This window comes from Dioscorea cayenensis, chromosome 1 (assembly GCF_009730915.1).
Source record: "Dioscorea cayenensis subsp. rotundata cultivar TDr96_F1 chromosome 1, TDr96_F1_v2_PseudoChromosome.rev07_lg8_w22 25.fasta, whole genome shotgun sequence".
NCBI lineage: Eukaryota > Viridiplantae > Streptophyta > Magnoliopsida > Dioscoreales > Dioscoreaceae > Dioscorea > Dioscorea cayenensis.
Genome location: NC_052471.1, coordinates 19,697,449 through 19,718,864, shown reverse-complemented (window position 1 = coordinate 19,718,864; position 21,416 = coordinate 19,697,449). Strand labels below are relative to the sequence as shown.

Below are 21,416 nucleotides of genomic sequence, written 5' to 3'. Positions count from 1 at the left end.
GGCAAAACGGCTATTTATAGGCCTTAGATCGCGTCTGTCACGTGCCCTCACACGCCCGTGTGGATTTTCCACGCGCCCGCGTGGGCTACAGGAATTTCCATGCGGGCGCGGAATTTCCACGCGGCCGCGTAAACAGTAATTCTGAGAGGTAAAATTGCTACAGTGAAATTGTTACAGGAGAAGCTATCAAAACATTACTCCCCTGACTCCTAGTGTCGCGTTTGATGGAGCTAACTCCTTGGGAGTAATGTTCCGATAGGTTGTGAAGCTCACACGGCCAAGTGCTGAATCACCTTGGCCGTGCCCATGACTAAGTCTCAATGCCCATGATGACAAGACCATCTGCACGCATACACAATGGGGTTCAGTGAAGCTCAATAAAAACAAAATATCTCGAGTATATATAAAAGATAGACGATGAATACAACTCGAGATGCAAAATGAAAATAAACTCAGAAGGAGAATCCTTTCTGAGGGAATAAGTCTAAAAATAAAATGCATAAAAGGAAAATAAAGTCAAGTCAAGTGTCGGTGTCGCCCTCGAGCTCCGGTGCTGTCGCTGGTGAAGACCCACATGGTGGGTCCACCGGTGCTGGGGTAGGGGATGGAGATGCTGGAGGAACTTAGGGGGCCTGAGGAGTCCTCGGCTGCAAGACAAATGATGAGGCGACGTCTCGCTCTAAAATCTGCTGTAATACGTCGAAACGTGCCCCGACTTCATCACCCTCATCCTCGGCTATTTCTGGAGCTGGTAACACTAAAGCAAAAACCCCTGTCCGAACCCGGCGGACCATGCACATCAACCTCATCATCTCTAGGCTCAGGAGAGCAGGTATAATCGTCTTCTCGGCCCCGCGAATTGAGTCCAAGAGACCCATGCCCAATACTAATCTCGTGATGTAAGGGCCCTAGAAGATCGCTCCCAATCTAGCATAGTGCCCCTGATGTCTGATGTACTCGGCCATGATGTGCCCTAAGTGAATCAGTACGTATTGCACCATCGAGTACAAGTACAGAAGTTCCTGCCGGCTCAGAACACTAGTGCTATCACCACGGCCATTCACTGACCTACTCATGATGGCATGTAAATATCTGTATGCAGGTCGGGAAAGGCACGTGGTCTTGGACACCCCCGGCTCGTTTTGACCATGAACACATAGTACTCTGTAAGCCCTCTGCGGTGTCAAGGTGCCAGGGTAATTAGTCAATAACTGAGAGTACTCCTCAGTGTCTGTGAATGCTTCCTCATACAAGCCAAGCATAACTGAAAACTGAGTGATGCTCAAGCTATGGTGATGTCCAAGTGCTCTAAACTGTCAAAGCTCGCGTAAGATCTATCAAACTCGAATGATGATAGCACCTCCAGTGCAAACTCTCGGATGGCTGGCTCTCTAATCATCAATAACTGCCTCTAACCACCTGTTGAAACGAGATCCTCGACCTCATCAGCGAGCTCATCTCCCTGCTGTAGATCTCTCAGTATACTCGTGTCCAGGAATCGAGTCTGTCCGAACCAGAGTCTCGACAAGTGCTCATAGCGAACCTGATGCTCTGGAATATTGAAACTCATGCCCTCAGGCTCAGAGGATAACTGACGCGGCCTCTTATCAACTTGCTTCTTCGATCGAGGTGCCATAATATGCAAAATTTAAAACAAAATCAATCAAACAAGTTGATAAACTAATGCTGTAGAAATCCACACGATCGTGTGGATTTTTTGCACGGCAGTATGGATCCACGTGGCATGAAAACCGCACGGCCGAGCTTCAAGAATCCAAAAATACACTGTGAAATAACTTCTACTTCGTTCTAAACATAAATCATCTTTCTAATTGAAAAAACAAAGCATTATTAACTAGATTAATTGAAGGAAAACATGGATTGGCAAAGAAAATGATAAATATGGCTTGCCGACGAGATGGAATGAGGAAATGAAGAACCGGCCAAAAAATAGAGCAAAAATCCTACCAAATTGGCGCTATGGAGTCAGAGACTGATGTGAGAATGTTTCCAAACGAATAGAGGACGTGAAGAGGGAAAGAAACTAATCTTCTTTAAAAAGAACTCGCGCTCTATTGCATACTGTGCATCCACACGGGCGTTTGGAAATTGCCCACGCCCGTGCGCCTCATTATAAGAGAGCAACAGGGGCGCACGCACGCCCCTGTGCTCTCTCAGGAAAACACTCCTTCGACTCTGACTGCTCTCACACGGGTGTGTGGAAAATACCCACGCCAGTGCGCCCGACCCACAGGGGCACCCGCACGCCCCTGTGGCTTCCCTGGACACCCGCGAAAAATGCCAAGTGTTCTACACGCCCGTGCGGAAATTCCGCACGGGCGTGGACATTCACATGCCCAACTCACAGGGGCAGCCACACGCCCCTGTGTTTTCTCGGGATGGAGAGAACTCCTCTACAGAGGTTCGCACGGGTGTGTGGAAATTACGCACGCCCGTGTGTGGTTCACAAGGTTGCCCACAGGGGCGAGTCCACGCCCCTGTGTGCTCTCGGGATACTCTCCCCAACTCTGCAGGAATTCATACACCCGTGCGGAAATTACCCACGGGCATGTGACAATCGCATGGTCGTTCACAGGGGCAGCCGCACGCCCCTGTGCCTTCTCTGGATGAGCTCGCGGTGCAAATCCATGGGCGTGTGAAAATTCCACACGCCCGTGTGTCTTCACTGGAAGCCTTAGAAAAACCTGCAGGCTCTGCAGAAAATTTCTGAACATGTTCATACACTCAGAGCCTGCCTAGTATGCAAGTTTTACCAGCGAAAAACATGGAATAAAGCTCAAATGACATAACTTCACTAATTCCACATGAAAACACAAGATGAAAATTCAAAGCCCACAAGAAAATCTCAGCAAAAGCATCTAAAAATCAAGACACCAACAATCCACAATTTATTCATGCAAAACACTACATTATTCAACTATGAAAAACAGTAAACACTTGGGGTGCCTCCCAAGAAGCGCTTTTTTAATGTCACTAAGCTTGACGTACCTTGTCCTACCTCATGGGGGTTCATGAATGAAAGTTGCCCTCTTACCCATGGCTTGAAAGCATGATGTGCACAATCTAGTGAAAGTAGAGGGTGTATGATCGGGCTTAGGACCACCTAGCAATGGTTCATCCAACTCCTTCCATCCACGGACGTCTCCAACAGCCTTGGAGTGTTTCCGGTGGCATCTACTAGGCATCTTCATTTTCCAGAGCAACTTCTTCAGAATCCCCGGGGTATATGGTACTTCTACCGTCGATCCAAGCATCATTACATCTTCATGTCCCTCCTCTTGGTTGAACAGACCTTCATACGGATCCGGATTGATCATTTCCTGTGTGTATTCATCAATAATCTCATTAGTAGTGTCTAGAAAATATAAAGTGTCATCGAAATCAAGAGAATGCCGTATGTGAGCTTGTCATCTCCAACTCTCAATGTGAGCTCTCCGCCGTCCATGTCAATCAATGCTTTGGAGGTCCGCAAGAACGGTCTCCCAAGTATCAAGGGTACATCCGCATCCTCATCAACATCTAGCACAACAAAGTCAACCGGAAAAATGTGCTTGTCCACCTTGACAAGCACGTCTTCATTGATGCCTCTTGGATGTCGCACTATTCGGTCCGCTAGTTGCAAAGTCATCCGAGTAGGTCTAGGCTCGCCCAAGCCTAGCTTTTGAAAGAAAGTGTATGGCATGACGTTGATACTAGCACCTGAGTCCGCCAATGCCATTTCCTCACCTAAATTGCCAATATTACATGGAATGATGAACCTTCCAGGGTCTTTCTTCTTGTTCGGCATGTTCTTTTGCAATACTGCCAAGCATGAAGCATATAAAATCACTGAAGCACTTTCCTCCAACTTCCTCTTGTTAGTCAACAAGTCTTTCAATAACTCAGATACTTAGGCATTTGGGCCAATGCCTCAACAAAAGGAATATTGATGTGGAGCTGCTTGAACAAACTCAGGAAATTCTTGTACTATTCATCCCCTTGGTCATTTTTCAATCTAGAGGGATAGGGAATTCTTGGCTTGAAAGATGGGGGTGCCACCTCTTTCTCTTTGCTCGTCCCCTCTTCTACCTCTACAACCTCGGGTGCGTGTTCTTTTGGCTTCTCACTCGGAAGCCTACCTTCAACCTCACGACCACTACTCAAAGTGATCGCCTTCACATGCTCTCTAGGGTTGGTCTCTGTATTGCTCGGCAAGCTTCCATGTGGCCTTTTAGAGAGAGAATTCCCAATTTGCCCCACCTGATTTTCAAGGTTATGAGAAGAAGTGGTGTGGTTACGAAGTGTAGCCTCGACTGATTCAAACCTTGTATTCACAGATTGTACAAATCTATCCAATTGCTTCTCTAAGTCAGTCATTCGGGTTTCCAAACCTGAGACTCTGTTTTCCACCTGAGGAGCTTGTTGTTGTTGTTGTTGTTGGAAACCCGGTGACCCCATGGCCTTCTGTGGACCCTGATTACTCCATGAGAAATTGGGATGATTCTTCCAACCTGAATTGTAGGTATTGCTATATGGGTTTTCTTGAGGTCTCATGCCATTACCTACAAAATCAACTTTCAACAACGAAGAACCATCACCAATAGAGATTGGGCAATCGGAGGGAGCATGTCCTCCACCACACCCGTTGCAATTAGTCGTGGCCGCCACTCTATTTGAAGTTAGAAGATCTAACTTCTTACTCAAACTGTCCACTTGAGCCGCCAATGAAGTTACTGCATTAATTTCATGGAGACCGGCCATTTTTTCTTCTCCCTAGCGTTCCATTGGTAGCTGTTTAACCCCATTTCTTCAATTAATTGACGGGCCTCATCGGGGTCTTGCTACCTATGGTACCTCCTGCTGCCGCATCCAACAGTTGCCTTGTACTCGGGTTCAAAACAATATAAAAAGTTTGAACAATCATCCACTCCGGGAATCCATGTTGCGGGCACTTTCTCAGGAGTTCCTTGAACCTTTCCCATGTCTCAAATAGAGACTCCAATTCCAACTAAACAAAGGATGAGATATCATTCCTAAGCTTTGCAGATATTTCGGGAGGGAAATAATGGGCAAGAAAAGCTTCTACCATCTCCTCCCATGTGGTAATCGATGCTCTAGGTAATGAGTGTAGCCACTGCTTCGTTCTCCCTGTAGGGAAAATGGGAAGGCTCTCAACTTGATGGCATCATTCGTCACTCCATTTATCTTCAGCATATCACACACCTCAAGAAAACTCTCTATATGACTGTTTGGATTCTCATCGGCCAAACCGTTGAACTGTGCGGATTGCTGCAACATGTGGATGAATGCCGGCTTCAACTCAAAGTTCTGAGCTGTAATCGAGGGATGCACAATGCTCGATTGTGTTCCCAACACTGAAGGTCTAGCATAATCAGATAATGTCTGCTGTTGCTCGTTCAGTTCTGCCATGTTTTAAGATTGTTCCACTTCCAAATAAGCTAAATTAGACTGTTCTTCCATTGGCTCTTCCCCTTTTCTTCTAAGTGTACATTCAAGCTCAGGATCTCCTTCAACCAATATTGAGGGATTCCCTCAGGTCATAACCTGGAGCTGCACCCAAAAAGAAAGAAAAAGAAATCAGAACGATGATAGAATAAGAAGATAGGAAATAGAATGTATGGTGAAATCGCTAAGAAAACAAAGTGCAAAGTATCTCTAAACGCCTATTCCCCAACAACGGTGCCAAAAACTTGACAAGGTCCCCTTGCGTATATCCCTCAAGTGCACGGGTTTGTCAAAGTAATAATCCCGGAATAGGGAATAAAAACACTTAATCCGATTCTTAGCTATGTGAAAGATCATTAGTGATAAGTGTGAAAATGATCCATTTCTCAAAAGTAAAAAATAACAAGTAAGAGAGTACGAGAAAAGGAGGAGGTAAGACAATCGATAAAGATGGGGTACTCAGATAATGCTCCGCCTAAGATAATTGGTTCAAGTGCAAGAACCCTCTATTATGCTTCCTAATCGATGCAATGATGAGTCGTGGATATCCTTAATTACATAGTCCCAAATCTAAGGTCAACTATGCCTAACTCTATACATGTCCCGGAGGAGAGATTAGATAACCTCTCAACCTCGCACTCGAATAGAGTTGCAATGAGCTCTAGGGATTCCAAGTCATAAATCTCTTCCTAATTATAGACCTAACCTTTTGGTGAAGGTGGAAGGTCCCTAACCACAATTAAGCCCTAGATACTGATAAGTGCTTGAGTAGACATATTTTTATATATGTTTTACATGCATTGAGCATCATTTTTACAGTTTTTTATGTCTCATATTGTGTATTTTGTGTTCTTTTATGCATATAGGTTGTTAATGCCTTGAAGAGTAAAAAGGAAACAAAGATAGGCTATAAAGACACAATGTTGGGAGTTCTTGTTCAATTCAAGGACCGAAATACGAGAGGAGTTCATAAACCTAGAGATGTGTGCCAACTTCCAAGAAGATTGAAGTCAAATCACTAGTTGGAAGGGCACAAAGGCAGTCACATCTTCATGTTCCTTCTCTTGTGAAGATTGCAAGACCTCTCAAAGATACGTCGATGAAGAAAAGTTTTATAGCCTACCATATGGACGTGTGCCCGGACATGTGGCCTCAAGAGAAGAGTATTTGGATCGCGTTTTGTGAAAAATACTGTATTAATGTTACTGTAGTGGTACTGTACTAAAGTTACTGTTCACACGGCCACTTGGAAAATCCACACGGGCTCGTGAGGGCACGTGACAGGCGCGATTTTGGGCTTTAAATAGGCCGTTTGCACTATTTTGGGGAGACTTTTGGCGAGGGTTTTCGAGAGCACTTTGAAGGCAAGGCGGCTAGGGTTTTGGAGGAGGTCTTTGGCGATATTGGTGGGCGTCCATCACCAACTTTGATCGATCTTCTCTCCGTCATAGCAAAGAGGGAGCCTTCGGCGACCTAGGTTCCGAGAAGGATTCTTCAAGACCTTGGGCGACCCATCAAGGCCATCATCAGGAATTTAAGGGGGTTTTACTTCATGGCTTTCATTGCTTTCATTGCTTTTTATTGTAATAATCATTGTTTTGTAACTTGCTCCCTGGAGGGCTAAACCATAGTAGGTATTTGGGCATGTGAACCATAGGATTTATGTTTTTGTAATGATTTCCTTTATGTTTCTATTAATTTGAGTTGATTTGAGTTTTTACCTTGTATTCCCATTGCTTGCTTGTTTAATTAATCCTTGAGGTTGATTGGATTTGCATGATTTGTTACTTTGATGTGAGAGAGGTCTCCATTAGAGTTAGAACGTCAAGGTTAAAGAGGGTTGTGAGGGTAAGTCATGAGATAGTGGAGTGTCCCCTCTCCCTTCCGATTGAGTTTTTCCTATCTCCGTATTCCCTAAACTCTAGGCAACCATATTTGGTGTGAGGTGTGAGATTGAGAGATTTCTCCGCCGGGACCTTGTAGGGGGTTAGAGATCCTTCACCGGGAATTAGGGTTGGATCTATCCTTAGGAATTGGTTTCACTCTTAGCTGTCCCTAGAGCGTATTGCGGTCATATGGGGTGTGAGGTGTTGAGATTGAGTGATTTCTCCGCCGGGACCTTTTAGGGGACTAGTACCGGTGGCTTGGAGGCAAGAACCTGTTGTTCTTGGATTACCTCGACTCATTAGACTCGGTTTAGATGCATTTAGTGAATCGTGAGCTTCATGTTAGATCCTAGGGGGAGGATTGCTCGGATACCTCATCTTTATTGATTGAGATCTCCTTTACTCATTTTCTTGCTCACTTGCTTGCTTATTAATTATCTTGCAATTAGTTCATTTCATCATATCCATTGATTTTGACTAGATAACTAAGAATTGGTTAATACTAATACTTCCGTTCCCTGTGGATTTGATTACCCACTCACAGGGGTAATTATTACTTCGACACCCGTGCACTTGCGGTACATACGTGCATATTCGGACGTGTCAAGTTTTTGGCACCGTTGCCGGGGAACGGGATATTAGGAACGCTAGGACTTGGTTACTTTAGTCTTTCACAATTTAATTTTCTATTTCCACTTCACTTATCTCTTCCGCCGTTCTTATTGTTTCTTTTCATTGATTTCAGCTACAGGTTATGACCCGAGGGAACCCTTCGACATTGGTTGAAGAGGATCCTTAAATTGTGTGAAGAATTCGTAGAAGGGGCAAGAAACCTGTGCAGGAACAGAATTTTCCAGCTGAAATAAAGGTTGAAGAATCTGAGAATATGGCAGAACAAGGGGGGCAACCAAGAACACTCTCAGATTTTGCTAGGCCTACAATTCGTGGGACACAATCGAGCATTGTTAGGCCACCGGTAGCAGCCCAGAATTTTGAGTTAAAGCCGGGTTTCATTCAAATGGTTCAACAGTTCGCACAATTTAATGGGTTATCGGATGAAGACCCAAACAATCATATTGAAAATTTCCTTGAAGTTTGCGATATGTTGAAGATTAATGGGGTCTCAGATGATGCAATCTGTTTGAGGACTTTTCCATTCTCATTAAAGGGGACAGCCAAACAATGGCTTCATTCATTGCCAAGATACTCGATTACAACATGGAACGAAATGGCCGAGGCTTTCCTTGCAAGGTATTTTTCCTCCGGGAAATCCAGAAAACTTCGTAATGAGATATCATCATTTGTTCAAATGGAGCTTGAATCTTTATTTGAGACTTGGGAATGATTCAAGGGACCTCTTTATGGAAGTGTCCACAACATGGGTTCCCCGAGTGGATGGTTATTCAATCATTTTACAATGGGTTGAACTCGAGTAGCAAACAACTTCTTGATGCCGCCAGAGGAACATTGGGAAACAAGACTCAAGAAGCCCGACAGCTTAATTGAAGAAATGGGTTTGAATAGCTACCAATGGAATGTAAGAGACAAGAAGAAAGTGGTCGGACTCCATGAGATCGACGCGGTTACATCCTTGGCAGCCCAAGTAGAAGCACTGACCAAGAAATTGGACACTTTGACTTCATCAAGGGTAGCCGCAATCACAAGTTGTGATGGTTGTGGGGGCTCACATATGCCGTCGGATTGCCCTATCTCGATTACAACTTCAGCCCCAAGTGAACAAGTAGATTTTGTGGGCAATTCGGTAAGAGGACAAGGTAATCCGTATTGCAACACTTACAACCAAGGGTGGAGAAACCACCCAAATCTCTCATGGGGCAATCAAGGGCAACAAAAGACCATTGCCCCACCCGGATTTCAGCAAACACCTTCGATTCCAGAGAGAGTTTCAGAATTAGAAAGGGTTTTATCAAAGTTTATTCAATCAACCGACACAAGGTTCCAAAACATAGAAGCAACACTCCGCAATCATACCGCTTCTTTACATAATTTGGAGAATCAAGTTGGACAAATAGCAAAGTCATTGGCGGAGAGACCTTTAGGGAGCCTACCAAGTAACACATAGACTAACCCAAGGGAGCAAGTGAAGGCGATCACTTTGAAAAGTGGTCGAGAACTCCAAGAAGAGCTCACTGCTGAGAAAAATTCTGAAATTCTTCAAGCTAAAACCCCCACTGGGAAGATTGCTAAATTTCCTCAGAAACTGCCAAATGATAAGGTGCAAGATAACAAGAAGTGACCAGCTGCGTCACTCCCTTCATATACTAGAAAGATCCCTTATCCGGCCCGTTTGAAGAAAGACCAAGCTGATCGCAAAACAGGAAATTTCTGGATCTATTCAAACAGTTACACATTAACATTCCCTTTGTAGAGGCGTTATCTCAAATGCCTGTTATGCAAAGTTCTTGAAGGACCTCTTGACCAACAAGAGGAAGATGGAGGAAACCGTCATGTGGTGTTAGAAGGGAATTGTTCGGCAATGCTTCGTAAAAATCGCCAAACAAAAATGAAAGATCCGGGATGCTTTATCATACCTTGTGCAATCGGAGGTTTGGGGGAAGAAAAAGCTTTAGCCGATTCGGGAGCTAGTATTAATGTCATGCCGTACACTAGAAATTGGGGTTAGGAGAGCCACGGCCAACCCGCATGACTTTACAGCTGGTCGATCGCTCCGTTCGTCATCCTCGAGTTATAATTAAAGATGTTTTGGTAAAGGTTGACAAGTATATTTTTCCTGCAGATTTTGTTGTGTTAGATGTCGATGAAGATGCGGAGGTTCCATTAATTCTAGGGAAGACCCTTTTTGAGAACCTCCAAAGCTCTCATTGACATGGATGGAGGCGAGATGACATTACGCATTGGAGAAGAAAAAGATCACATACCGCTCTCGCCGAAAGCAATGAAGCACTCTCTTGACTTTGATGATACTTGTTATTTTTATGTCAATGATGAGATTTACGATGAGTACTGCAGGAATTTCTCAATCCGGATCCATATGAGGTGTGGGTCGGACATTGATGAGGAGGACACAAACCAATTGTGCAAAACAAGTCCTTAATGAACAACCTCAAGGAGGATTTTTGAAACAGATTTTTCGCCAAGTCAAGAGGTCGAGACGTCGCCACCAAAAGTATTCCACCACACTTGGGGACAAGCACACAAAGGAAGAGCGCGACACTCCCTCATTCGGTAACATAGTCAAAAATTTCTCCTTGAGTATGAAGAATTTTTGTCCATCATGTGTGGAGGTTGCTAGGAAAGAGGTTTTTCATCTTTATGAGCCACCATGAGGTAAAAACTGGTACGTCAAGCTAAGTGACGTTAAACAAGTGCTTCTTTGGAGGTAACCCAAGCTTTTAATTAGTTTTTAAACTCAAAATTTAAATTCTGCAGAAATAAATTCATGAGTGTTTATCTTGATTTATTTTGTTGACCGCTGGTGTTTTCGTGGAATTTTTTCGGTGATTTGAATTGTTGTTTATGTGAATAACATGGTTTAGGGTGAATTTGATGTTTAATGTTGAAAAATTGGTATTAATTTGGAGTTTCGGGCACTCTATGGACTGTCTGCAGAAATTTTGCAGTCCACATGGCCGCGTGTAATTTTCACGCAGTCATGTACAGTACCTACGCGGGGGTGTGGAAAATCCATACCCCCATGTGCCTATAAAAATATGAAGGGACACTATTCATCATCTTCTATTTTCAAAGAACCCTTTCATCTTCCACCTTCCACTCCTAGAAAACTCAATTTTTAATTTTTAAAACCAATTGTTTTCAACTCTTTGGAGGATTAGAGGTAATTTGCCGGAGATTACACCAAGTTTCTTATCCGATTAGCTCCGGTAAGCCTTTACTCTCTTTTCCCCTTTTCCATGTTTTTCAAGGTCATTTTCATGGAGTTTTCTTGGTATTTTGATGATAGTTCTCATACGGAATCATGCTAGACACTTGTTCAATGTATGAGAATGAGTTTTGTGAAGCATAGGAGCCCAACTCCGGCGAAAACTCCAGAGTCCGGCGCCCATGCGGTCGCGCGGCTTGCCCACGTGACCGTGTGGGCTGAACGCACGCTGGCCGCAAGGCCACGCGGCCGCGTAGATGGGCCATGCGGGGGCGTGAGCCCGCGGCCGAGAGTCGCGCACCTAGCCACGTGACCACGCTGGGTCGGGCCGCTGATGGCGCTGCCGGCCGAGCCAAGCACGCGCCCACGCGGGCCGTGGCTTTCCAACACACCCACGTGGGCTGGAAAAAAAAGGCCAGTTGGCCTTGTTTTTCCCCCGGCTCGCTGTTCTTGTGCATGTGGTGCCTAGTTTTACTGTATTCATGCAGAACTGATGTTTTTAAGTGCTTTCTTCGCAGATTATGGCACCACGGACCAAGAGGTTAGCCCACAAACGTTCTCGCCATGATAGGGAGCCGACCTCACCACCGGTAATCGAATTTCCTGACCCCGTTCATCAGCAGCGGTTTGAGCACCTCCAGCACGTGAAGATTGGACAATTGCATTTTATCGACTGGGATGCACTAGAGGACATTGGTCTTGCTGAGAAGATTAGAGCACTTGTTAGTGTTGGAGGTTGGGACTGTTTATTCTCCATTTAGGAGCCCGTCAGGCGAGATATTACCTTGGAAGTTCTTGCCTCATTTTCTTTTGACCGTGACTCAGTTAATATCAGTTTTGACATTCTCAATGCCATTCGTTTCCGCATTTTCGGTCAGCCGCATAGGATGTCTTTGACCCAGTTCTCGATATATCTTGGTTTATACGATCAGACCTACGCTGATACTATCAAGTACGCTGAGCTCCTCACCGATTATCCTTATAATCTCATTCCGGGCCAAGTCTTCCATGATCTATGTGGTGGTCGTCAGTATTCCGCAGGTCAGTCTAAGGCCTCATTGCTTACTCGACTGGCGCACAGGTACATCCATGCTATTCTTAGCAGGTCCGTGATGTCGTCGGGGGATGGTACCGGGTTTACTTCACAGAGACGGATCTGTTGTACCTCTACTCCATGATCCATGGAGCCCCTCTCCACTTAGGATATGTGGTTGCCGACTACTTTCGTCATCAGAGTGAGTTCTTACGATTGGGAGCATTGTTTGCAGGACCCTACATCACTCGTCTTATGTTCAAGATGGGTCTTATCCGTTCGGTCAGAGGCGAGGAGAGAGTCAGTACTCCGGCACCATTGGGTTTGGCCACTCTCCGTTTGATGGGCATTGTGCGGCATACAGGCTTGGGCGGATATGCACTAGTAGAGTCGTCATCTGGGGACGATGAGGAGCCTGCTGAGGCTACAGAGGCACCACCTGCAGCAGAGCCCATAGTCACCGAGGCAGCCCCGGCAGCATCAGCTGATCTTGAGTCATCTTTCCCTCGAGTTCACGAGCGTCTGGCTTGACCCGAGGCTGCCGTTGCTACCATTCTTGAGAACTAGGCACGGATTCTGGAGCGTCTTGATCATATTCAGCAGACTCTTGACGAGGAGGTCTCCTCCGCTTCGTGCAGCCAGACTCGCCCGACTCATCGACGCTGAGGCGTCACACTCATTAGACTGTTCTTTTAGTTTCTTGCTTTTAGTTGCTTTGTTAGTAGTATTTAGACTTTTGTACTCAGAAAGGTTTCACCTTCTGAGAGTTATCTTCTTGTCTTTCTTTTATGCGAGTATATGCTCTATTATGTTATTTGTCTGAACTCGTATTTTCTTTTACATTTTGTTGAGATTCACTGAACCACTTATATTCCGTGCAGATGGCCTTGAGAGTGAGGTGGATGGTGTTCTAGTCATAGACATGATCATGTGATGTTGTCACATGGTCGTGTGAGCTTCACAACCCATACAACAAGCCCATGAGTTAGACTTCACCAAATGATTAATGAGAAGTTCAGGGGAGTATTATTTTAATTGCATTCCCATACACAATATGCTTCCATTGTTATTATTTTTATTGTGCTTGCATGCGTACATTGAGGACAATGTACATCTTAAGTGTGGGGGAGGGTTCACCTTATACATGACTTTTACTTGTGTTTTCATGAGCATGATCTTGTTGCCAAGGAAGGTTCACCTTAGGGTTAAGAGTTTAATTCTTAGTTTTTGGAGGTTATAAACATGGATTTTATCATGCTCTAGTTTTCATCCAATTTTATTGAATATTTTTGTCTGATTGCTCTTTCTGCACTTTTCTCGCTCATTAGACCTATGAAGACTCTAGTTCATTATGTTCGGGACTTTAGTGTGCTAGTTTCTATATATATATATATATAAAAAAAAAGAGAAATGGAAATTCTTTGTTGTTTGTACATAGAGTATGGAAGAGCTACCTCCCATGATGTATGTAGCTACTCTCATAAGTCGGATACTTGTTATGCAATAATGAGAGAAAGAGCTATCTCATGGGATGTGTGAAAGCTACCATCCTCGGTAGAAAGAGCTACCACCTAGGAAGTGTGAAAGCCACTGGGGAGGTATCTTGGGAAAGGGCTACCTTAGAGGTTGTGTGAAGCTACTACCTATTCTTTCTGTTTATAAATAAGTCCCATGTTAATAAGAACTTGGTAGTGGACATAGTGTTGACATGAGTTGAGTTTTACACACACACACGCATTCAGATTTTATCACATTCAATTTTTATTGGATTGTTTGCTAGAGCATTGATTGTTTTGTCTAGTGTTTGATTCTCTCCATGACTGTAGAATTTTATTCTTGTACTCATTTGGTGAACCTAAGGCCAAGCACTTCTCTTTTCTTTCCATACGTGATAATCGTTTAATTTTTGCTTGAGGACAAGCAAAAGACTTAAGTGTGGGGGAGTTTGATAAGTGCTTGAGTAGACATATTTTTATATATGTTTTACATGCATTGAGCATCATTTTTACTGTGGTTTATGTCTCATATTATGTATTTGTGGTTCTTTTATGCATATAGGTTGTGAATGCCTTGAAGAGTAAAAAGGAAACACAGATAGGCTATAAAGACACAATGTTGGGAGTTCTTGTTCAATTCAAGGACCGAAATACGAGAGGAGATCATAAACCTAGAGATGTGTGCCAACTTCCAAGAAGATTGAAGTCAAATGACTAGTTGGAAGGGCACAAAGGCAGTCACATCTTCATGTTCCTTCTCTTTGTGAAGATTGCAAGACCTCTCAAAGATACGTCGATGAAGATTGCACACGGGCACATGAGGGCACGTGACAGGCGCGATTTTGGGCTTTAAATAGGCCATTTGCACTATTTTGGGGAGACTTTTGGCGAGGGTTTTCGAGAGCACTTTGAAGGCAAGGCGGCTAGGGTTTTGGAGGAGGTCTTTGGCGATATTGGTGGGCGTCCATCACCAACTTTGATCGATCTTCTCTCCGTCATAGCAAAGAGGGAGCCTTCGGCAACCTAGCTTCAGAGAAGGATTCTTCAAGACGTTGGGCGACCCATCAATGCCATCATCACGAATTTAAGGGGGTTATACTTCATGGCTTTCATTGCTTTTCATTGTAATAATCATTGTTTTGTAACTTGCTCCATGGAGGGCTAAACCTTAGTAGGTATTTGGGCATGTGAACCCTAGGATTTATGTTTTTGTAATGATTTGCTTTATGTTTCTATTAATTCGAGTTGATTTGAGTTTTAACCTTGTATTCCCATTGCTTGCTTGTTTAATTAATCCTTGAGGTTGATTGGATTTGCATGATTTGTTACATTGATGTGAGAGAGGTCTCCATTAGAGTTCGAACATCAAGGTTAAAGAGGGTTGTGAGGGTGAGTCATGAGATAGTGGACTGACCCCTCTCCCTTCCGATTGAGTGTTTCCTATCTCCGTATTCCCTAAACTCTATGCAACCATATTTGGTGTGAGGCGTGAGATTGAGAGATTTCTCCGCCGGGACCTTGTAGGGGGTTAGAGATCCTTCGCCGGCAATTATGGTTAGATCTATCCTTAGGAATCGGTTTCACTCTTAGGTGTCCCTAGAGCGTATTGCGGTCATATGGGGTGTGAGGTGTTGATATTGAGTGATTTCTCCACCGGGACCTTGTAGGGGACTAGTACCGGTGGCTTGGAGGCAAGAACCTGTTGTTCTTGGATTACCTCGACTCATTAGACTCGGTTTAGAAGCATTTAGTGAATCGTGAGCTTCATGTTAGATCCTAGGGGGAGCATTGCCCAGATACCTCATCTTTATTGATTGAGATCTCCTTTACTCGTTTTCTTGCTCGCTCGCTTGCTTATTAATTCTCTTGCAATTAGTTCATTTCATCATATCCATTGATTTTGACTAGATAACTAAGAATTGGTTAATACTAATACTTCCGTTCCCTGTGGATTCGACTACCCACTCACCGGGGTAATTATTACTTCGACATCCACGCACTTGCGGTACATACACGCATATTTGTCAGATACTAAGATCACCTTAATGCTTCACTCTGTTGCATGCGCAACTCAGCCCCAACAGAGGGTCATCTGTTAGACCATTCACTCTATTATGGCCGCAAAGAACTCGAGGAACGGAGGTAGAATCAATCACGTCGGAGGGGAAAGGGGACGCCCCTGTACCTCTCGACTTACCCTCTCAACCCTCTCCAACCTAGCTTTGTCTAACGCTCATGGTGTGTCACTCACGCACAAAGTTACCAACAAGAACTCTCAACCCTAGTGTCACTCTAGGGGAAATGTTCATACAATCAAGCATTCAAGGTTGGAACTCACAATAAACATCAATTTATTGAAAGCATAATAAAGAGGTTCAAAGAAACAAATACATCCTAGGGTTCACATTACCCGAGTACCCACTAGGGTTTTAGCTCTCCGTGGAGCTAAGTACAATCAAAGAAATAGAATGTAAAAGCAATGAATCCATAAAGAAACCCCCTAGATAGTTGTGTCGATGGTCTTGTGGAAAATCCTCTACTTGTCGTCCAACGATTCCCTTGTCCTATATAGGATACACCTCGACGGAAGCTCCTTTACCAGCCTTCTTCCTAAGGAATGATGATGTCGGAGCCATAGAACCTCTCCAAAACCTTAGCCAATACCTCTTGAAACCCTAGCCGAAGCCCTCTCTCAAGTTGGGGAAAAGGTGGAGAAAAGAATACTAAAATCGGGGCTGATTCGGCTTTTAAATAGAGAAGTAATAATCCCAGGTGAGCGGGTATCGAATCCACAGGGAGTAGAGAATAAAAATACTTAATTCGATTCTTAGCTATGTAAAAGATCAATGATGATTGGTGTGATAATGATTCAATTCTTAACAGTAAAAGCAACAAGTAAGAGAGCAAAAGTAAAGAAGGGGGGTAAGGCAATCGATAAAGATGGGGTACCCGGATAATGCTCCTCCTAGGATAATTGTTTCAAGTGCAAGAACCCTCTATTATGCTTCCTAATCAATGTAATGGTGAGTCATGGAAATCCTTAATTACATAGTCCCAAATCTAAGGTCAACTATGCCTAACTCTATACATGTCCCGGTGGAGAAATCGAACAATCTCAACACCTCGCACTCGCATAGAGTTTCAATGAGCTCTAGTGATTCCAAGTGATAAATCTCTTCCTTATTATAGACCTAACCCTTTGGTCCAGGTAGAAGGTCCCTAACCACAATTGAGTCCTAAATACTAAGATCACCTTAACGCTTCACTCCGTTGCACGCGCAATTAAGCCCCAGCAGAGGGTCATCCCTTAGACCATTCACTCTATTATGGCCGCAAAGAACTCAAGGAATGGAGGTAGAATCTATCACGTCGGAGGGGAAAGGGGACGCTCCGGTACCTCTCGACTTACCCTCTCAACCCTCTCCAACCTAGCTTTGTCTAACGCTCGTGGTGTGTCACTCACTCACAAGGTTACCAACAAGAACTCTCAACCCTAGTGTCACTCTAGGGGAAATGTTCATACAATCAAGCATTCAAGGTTGGAACTCACAATAAACATCAATTTATTAAAAGCATAATAAAGAGGTTCAAAGAAACAAATACATCCTAGGGTTCACAATCATCCAAGTACCCATTAGGGGTTTAGCTCTCCATGGAGCTTAATACAATCAAAGAAATCGAATGTAAAAGCAATGAATCCATAAAGAAACCCCCTCGATGGTCGTGTCAATGGTCTTATGGAGAGTCCTCTACTCGTCGTCCAACGATTCCCTTGTCCGGTATAGGATACGCCTCCATCGAAGCTCCCCTACGAACCTTCTTCCTAATGGAATCACGATGTCAGAGCCATAGAACCTCTCCAAAACCTTGGCCAATACCTCTCGAAACCCTAGCCGAAGCCCTCTCTCAAGTTGGGGAAAAGATGGAGAAAAGAATACTAAAATCGAGGCTGATTCGGCTTTTCAATAGGGCTGGAATCGGGCGACTACACGGGCGTGGATGCTTCACGCGCCCGTGGGGAATTTCCAACCGGCTGTGTAGATCCTATGAACTCCTGTTTTCTCAACCGGCTGTGAACTGTACTGCTACAGTACTTTTTGCCGTGTTGTGCTCTGCCACAGTATCCGGCCTGAATAGCTTCCCGAATCCATACTTTTAACGGAGTAACACAAACGGGCACACATTCACGTCGTGGATCACTTGCATCTTCAATGATAGGCACGTTGGTGAAGCTCTTGTTTTATGTGTATAAGTCGGAATGCTCGAGTGTGACTGCATTTGTGCCCCTCCAAATGGATGCGCCCACTCGAATACGAGGAGGTTGGCACACACTCTAGCATCTCACACCTGACCTATGTCTTCGCATTTGAACCTTAGCAAGATTTCCTCCAAAATTGGTGCACTATGATCCACATTGGCATATTTCCTTCATACTCGGCCCTCGTAAAACCTACCAAAGATAAAAAGTAACATAAAAAAACACATATTAGTGTAAAAACCCGAGAAAAGTAATGCTCAACATAAGGAATGAACGCTTCGCATCCATATCGCACAAGCACTTATCAGCCAGATTTCCTCCAAAATCAGTGCATTGTGCTCCACATTGGCTTCTTTCCTTCATACTCGACCTCACAACCCCGCCTCGCATCGAAAGTAATATAAAAACACACATATTAGTGTAAAAACCCGAGAAAAGTAATGCTCAACATAAGGAATGAATGCTTCGCATTCATATCGCACAAGCACTTATCAACCACTTCTCAAAGTGATGGCCTTTACATGCTCTGTAGGGTTGGTCTCAGTGTTACTCGGCAAGCTTCTTTGTGGTTGCGAAGTATAACCTTAACTTATTGGAACCTTGTATCAGATGATTGCACAAACCTAGTTAAGGCCTTCTCCAAATCGTTCATTCGGGTCTCCAAACCTGAAATTCGGTTCTCCATGTTTGGGGCTTGTTGTTGGAAACCCGGTGGCTCAATGGCCTTTTGTGGACCTTGGTTGCTCCACGAGAAATTGGGATGACTCTTCCAACCAGGATTGTAGGTATTACTGTATGGGTTTCCTTGATTCCTCATGCTATTACCCACAAAATTGACGTTCTCAACCGAAGATGAATCACCAATAGATATTGGGTAATCGGAAGAAGCATGTCCTCCAGCACACGCGGTGCAAGTAATCACAGCTGTCACTCTATTCAAAGTTAGAAGATCTAACTTCTTACACAATGATTCCACTTGAGCCGCCAACGAAGTCATTGTGTCCCAATACTGAAGGTTTGGCATAATCAGATAATGTCCGCTGTTGCTCATTATGTTCTGCCATGTTTTCAGATTCTTCTACTTCCAAATTAGTTAGATTATACAGTTCTTGCACAGGTCCTTTCCCTTTTCTTCTAAGTGTACGTTCGAGCTCCGGATCTCCTTCAATCAGTATTGAGGGGTTCCCTCAGGTTATAACCTGGAGCTGTACCAAAAGAAAGAAAACAAAATCTGAACGATGATAGATAAGCAGATATGAAATAGAATGAATGAATACATAAAAACAAAGTGCAAAGTATCTTGACAAGTTCCCCTTGCGTATATCCCGCAAGTGCACGGGTTTCTCGAAGTAATAATCTCGGGTGAGCGGGTATCGAATCCATAGGGAGTAGGGAGTAAAGACACTTAATTCGATTCTTAGCTATGTGGAATATCAACAATAATAAGTGTGACAATGATTCAATTCTCAACAATTAAAAAGCAACAAGTAAGAGAGCAAAAAGTAAGGAGGAGGTAGGGCAATCGATAAAGATGGGGTACTGGATGATGCTTCACCCTAGGATAATCGCTTCAACCGCAAGAACTCTCTATTATGCTTCCTAATCAATGCAATGGTGAGTCGTGGAAAATCTCTTACATACATAGTCCCAAATCTAAGGTCAACTATGCCTAACTCTATTCATCTCCCGGATGAGAGATTAAATAACCTCTCAACCTCGCGACTCGAATAAAGTTGCAATGAGCTCTAGGGATTCCAGGTGATAAATCTCTTCCTAATTATAGACCCAACCCTTTGTTCCTGGCGGAAGGTCCCTAACCACTATTAAGCCCTAGATACTAAGATCCCCTCAACGCTCACCCGCTACACGCCGCAACTAAGCCCCAGCTGGAGATTCATCCCTTAGACCATTCACTCTATTATGGCTCGCAAAGACCCTCGAGGAACTGAGGTAGAATCTATCACGTCGGAGGGGAAAGGGGACACCTGCACCTCCTCGACTCACCCTCTCAACCCTCTCCAACCGAGCTTTGTCTAACACTCGTGGTGTGTCACTCACTCACAAGGTTACCCACAAGAACTCTCAACCCTAGTGTCACTCTATGGTAAATGTTCATACAATCAAGCATTCAAGGTTGGAACTCACAATAAAAATCAATTTATTGAAAGCATAATAAAGAAGTTCAAAGAAACGAATACATCCTAGGGTTCACAATCACCCAAGTACCCACTAGGGGTTTAGCTCTCCATGGAGCTAAGTACAATCAAAGAAATCGAATATAAAAGCAATGAATCCATAAAGAAACCCCTCGATGGTCGTGTCGATGGTCTTGTGGAGAGTCCTCTACTCATCGCAAGGGATCTTTTGTCCGGCCTAGGATACACCTCGCCGGATCGATGCCGACGAAAGCTCTCCCAATAACCTTCTACCAAACGACGCGCGATGTCGGAGCCGTAGAACCTCTCCAAAAACCTAGCCAATACCCCTCAAAATCCTAGCCGAAGCCCTCTCGCAAGTTGGGGAAATAATGGAGAAAAAGAATACCAAAAATTGAGCTGAATCGGGCTTTTAAATAGGGCTAGAATCAAAGCGACTCCACTCGAGCTTGTAAGGTACACGCGTCTGCAGCGGAATTTCCATACTGGCTATGGTTAATTTCCACACGCCCGTGTGTTTTCTCTCGCTTTCTCCGATTTCTACCTATCGTGAACAAAGGTCGCTACAAGACATGCTTCAAGTGTTTCGCAGTTGCTCGCTATAATCATCGACCTGAATAACTTCCCAATTCCATATTTTCATCGGGGTAACGCAAACGGGCACACGTTTCATTGGTGGAGCTCTTGTTCTTTTGTGCATAAATCGGAATGCTCGAGTGTGACTGCCTTTGTGCCCCTCCAAATGGATGTGCTCACTTGAATGCTAGGAGGTTGGCACACACTCTAGCATCTCACACCTGACCTGTTTCTTCGCGCTTGAACCTTAGTTCCTCCAAAATAGGTGGATTATGATCCACATTGGTCTATTTCCTTAATACTCGGCCTCACAACCCTACCTGCATAAAAGTAAACATAAAAACACACATATTAGTGTAAAAACATGAGAAAAGTAATGCTCAACATAAGGAATTAACACTTCGCATTCATATCGCACAAGCACTTATCATATCTCTAAACGGCTACTCCCTCGCAATGGCGCAAAAAACATGACACGCCCATATATGCATGTAAACCGCAAGTGCACAGGTGTCTAAGTAATAATCCCAGATGAGTGGGTATCGTATTCACAGAGAGTAGGGAATAAAGACACTTAAGTTGTTTCTTAACTAATGTGGAAGATGAATAGCGATAAGTGTAACAAAATATGAAATAACAAAAATAAAAACAATAAGATAGAGAGCACAAGTAAATGAGAATGT

The 21,416-nt window shown here is 44.0% G+C and overlaps 2 non-coding genes across 2 annotated transcripts; one reads left to right on the top strand and one right to left on the bottom strand.

Annotated features, from left to right (window-relative positions):
• The first annotated feature begins 4,934 nt into the window (after positions 1-4,934).
• LOC120266183 lies at positions 4,935-5,041 on the top strand. The gene has a single exon (XR_005538029.1). It is a non-coding gene; the product is annotated as a small nucleolar RNA R71 (small nucleolar RNA).
• A 3,587-nt stretch (positions 5,042-8,628) lies between these two features.
• LOC120268343 lies at positions 8,629-8,737 on the bottom strand. The gene has a single exon (XR_005538912.1). It is a non-coding gene; the product is annotated as a small nucleolar RNA R71 (small nucleolar RNA).
• Between the last annotated feature and the right edge of the window lie 12,679 nt (positions 8,738-21,416).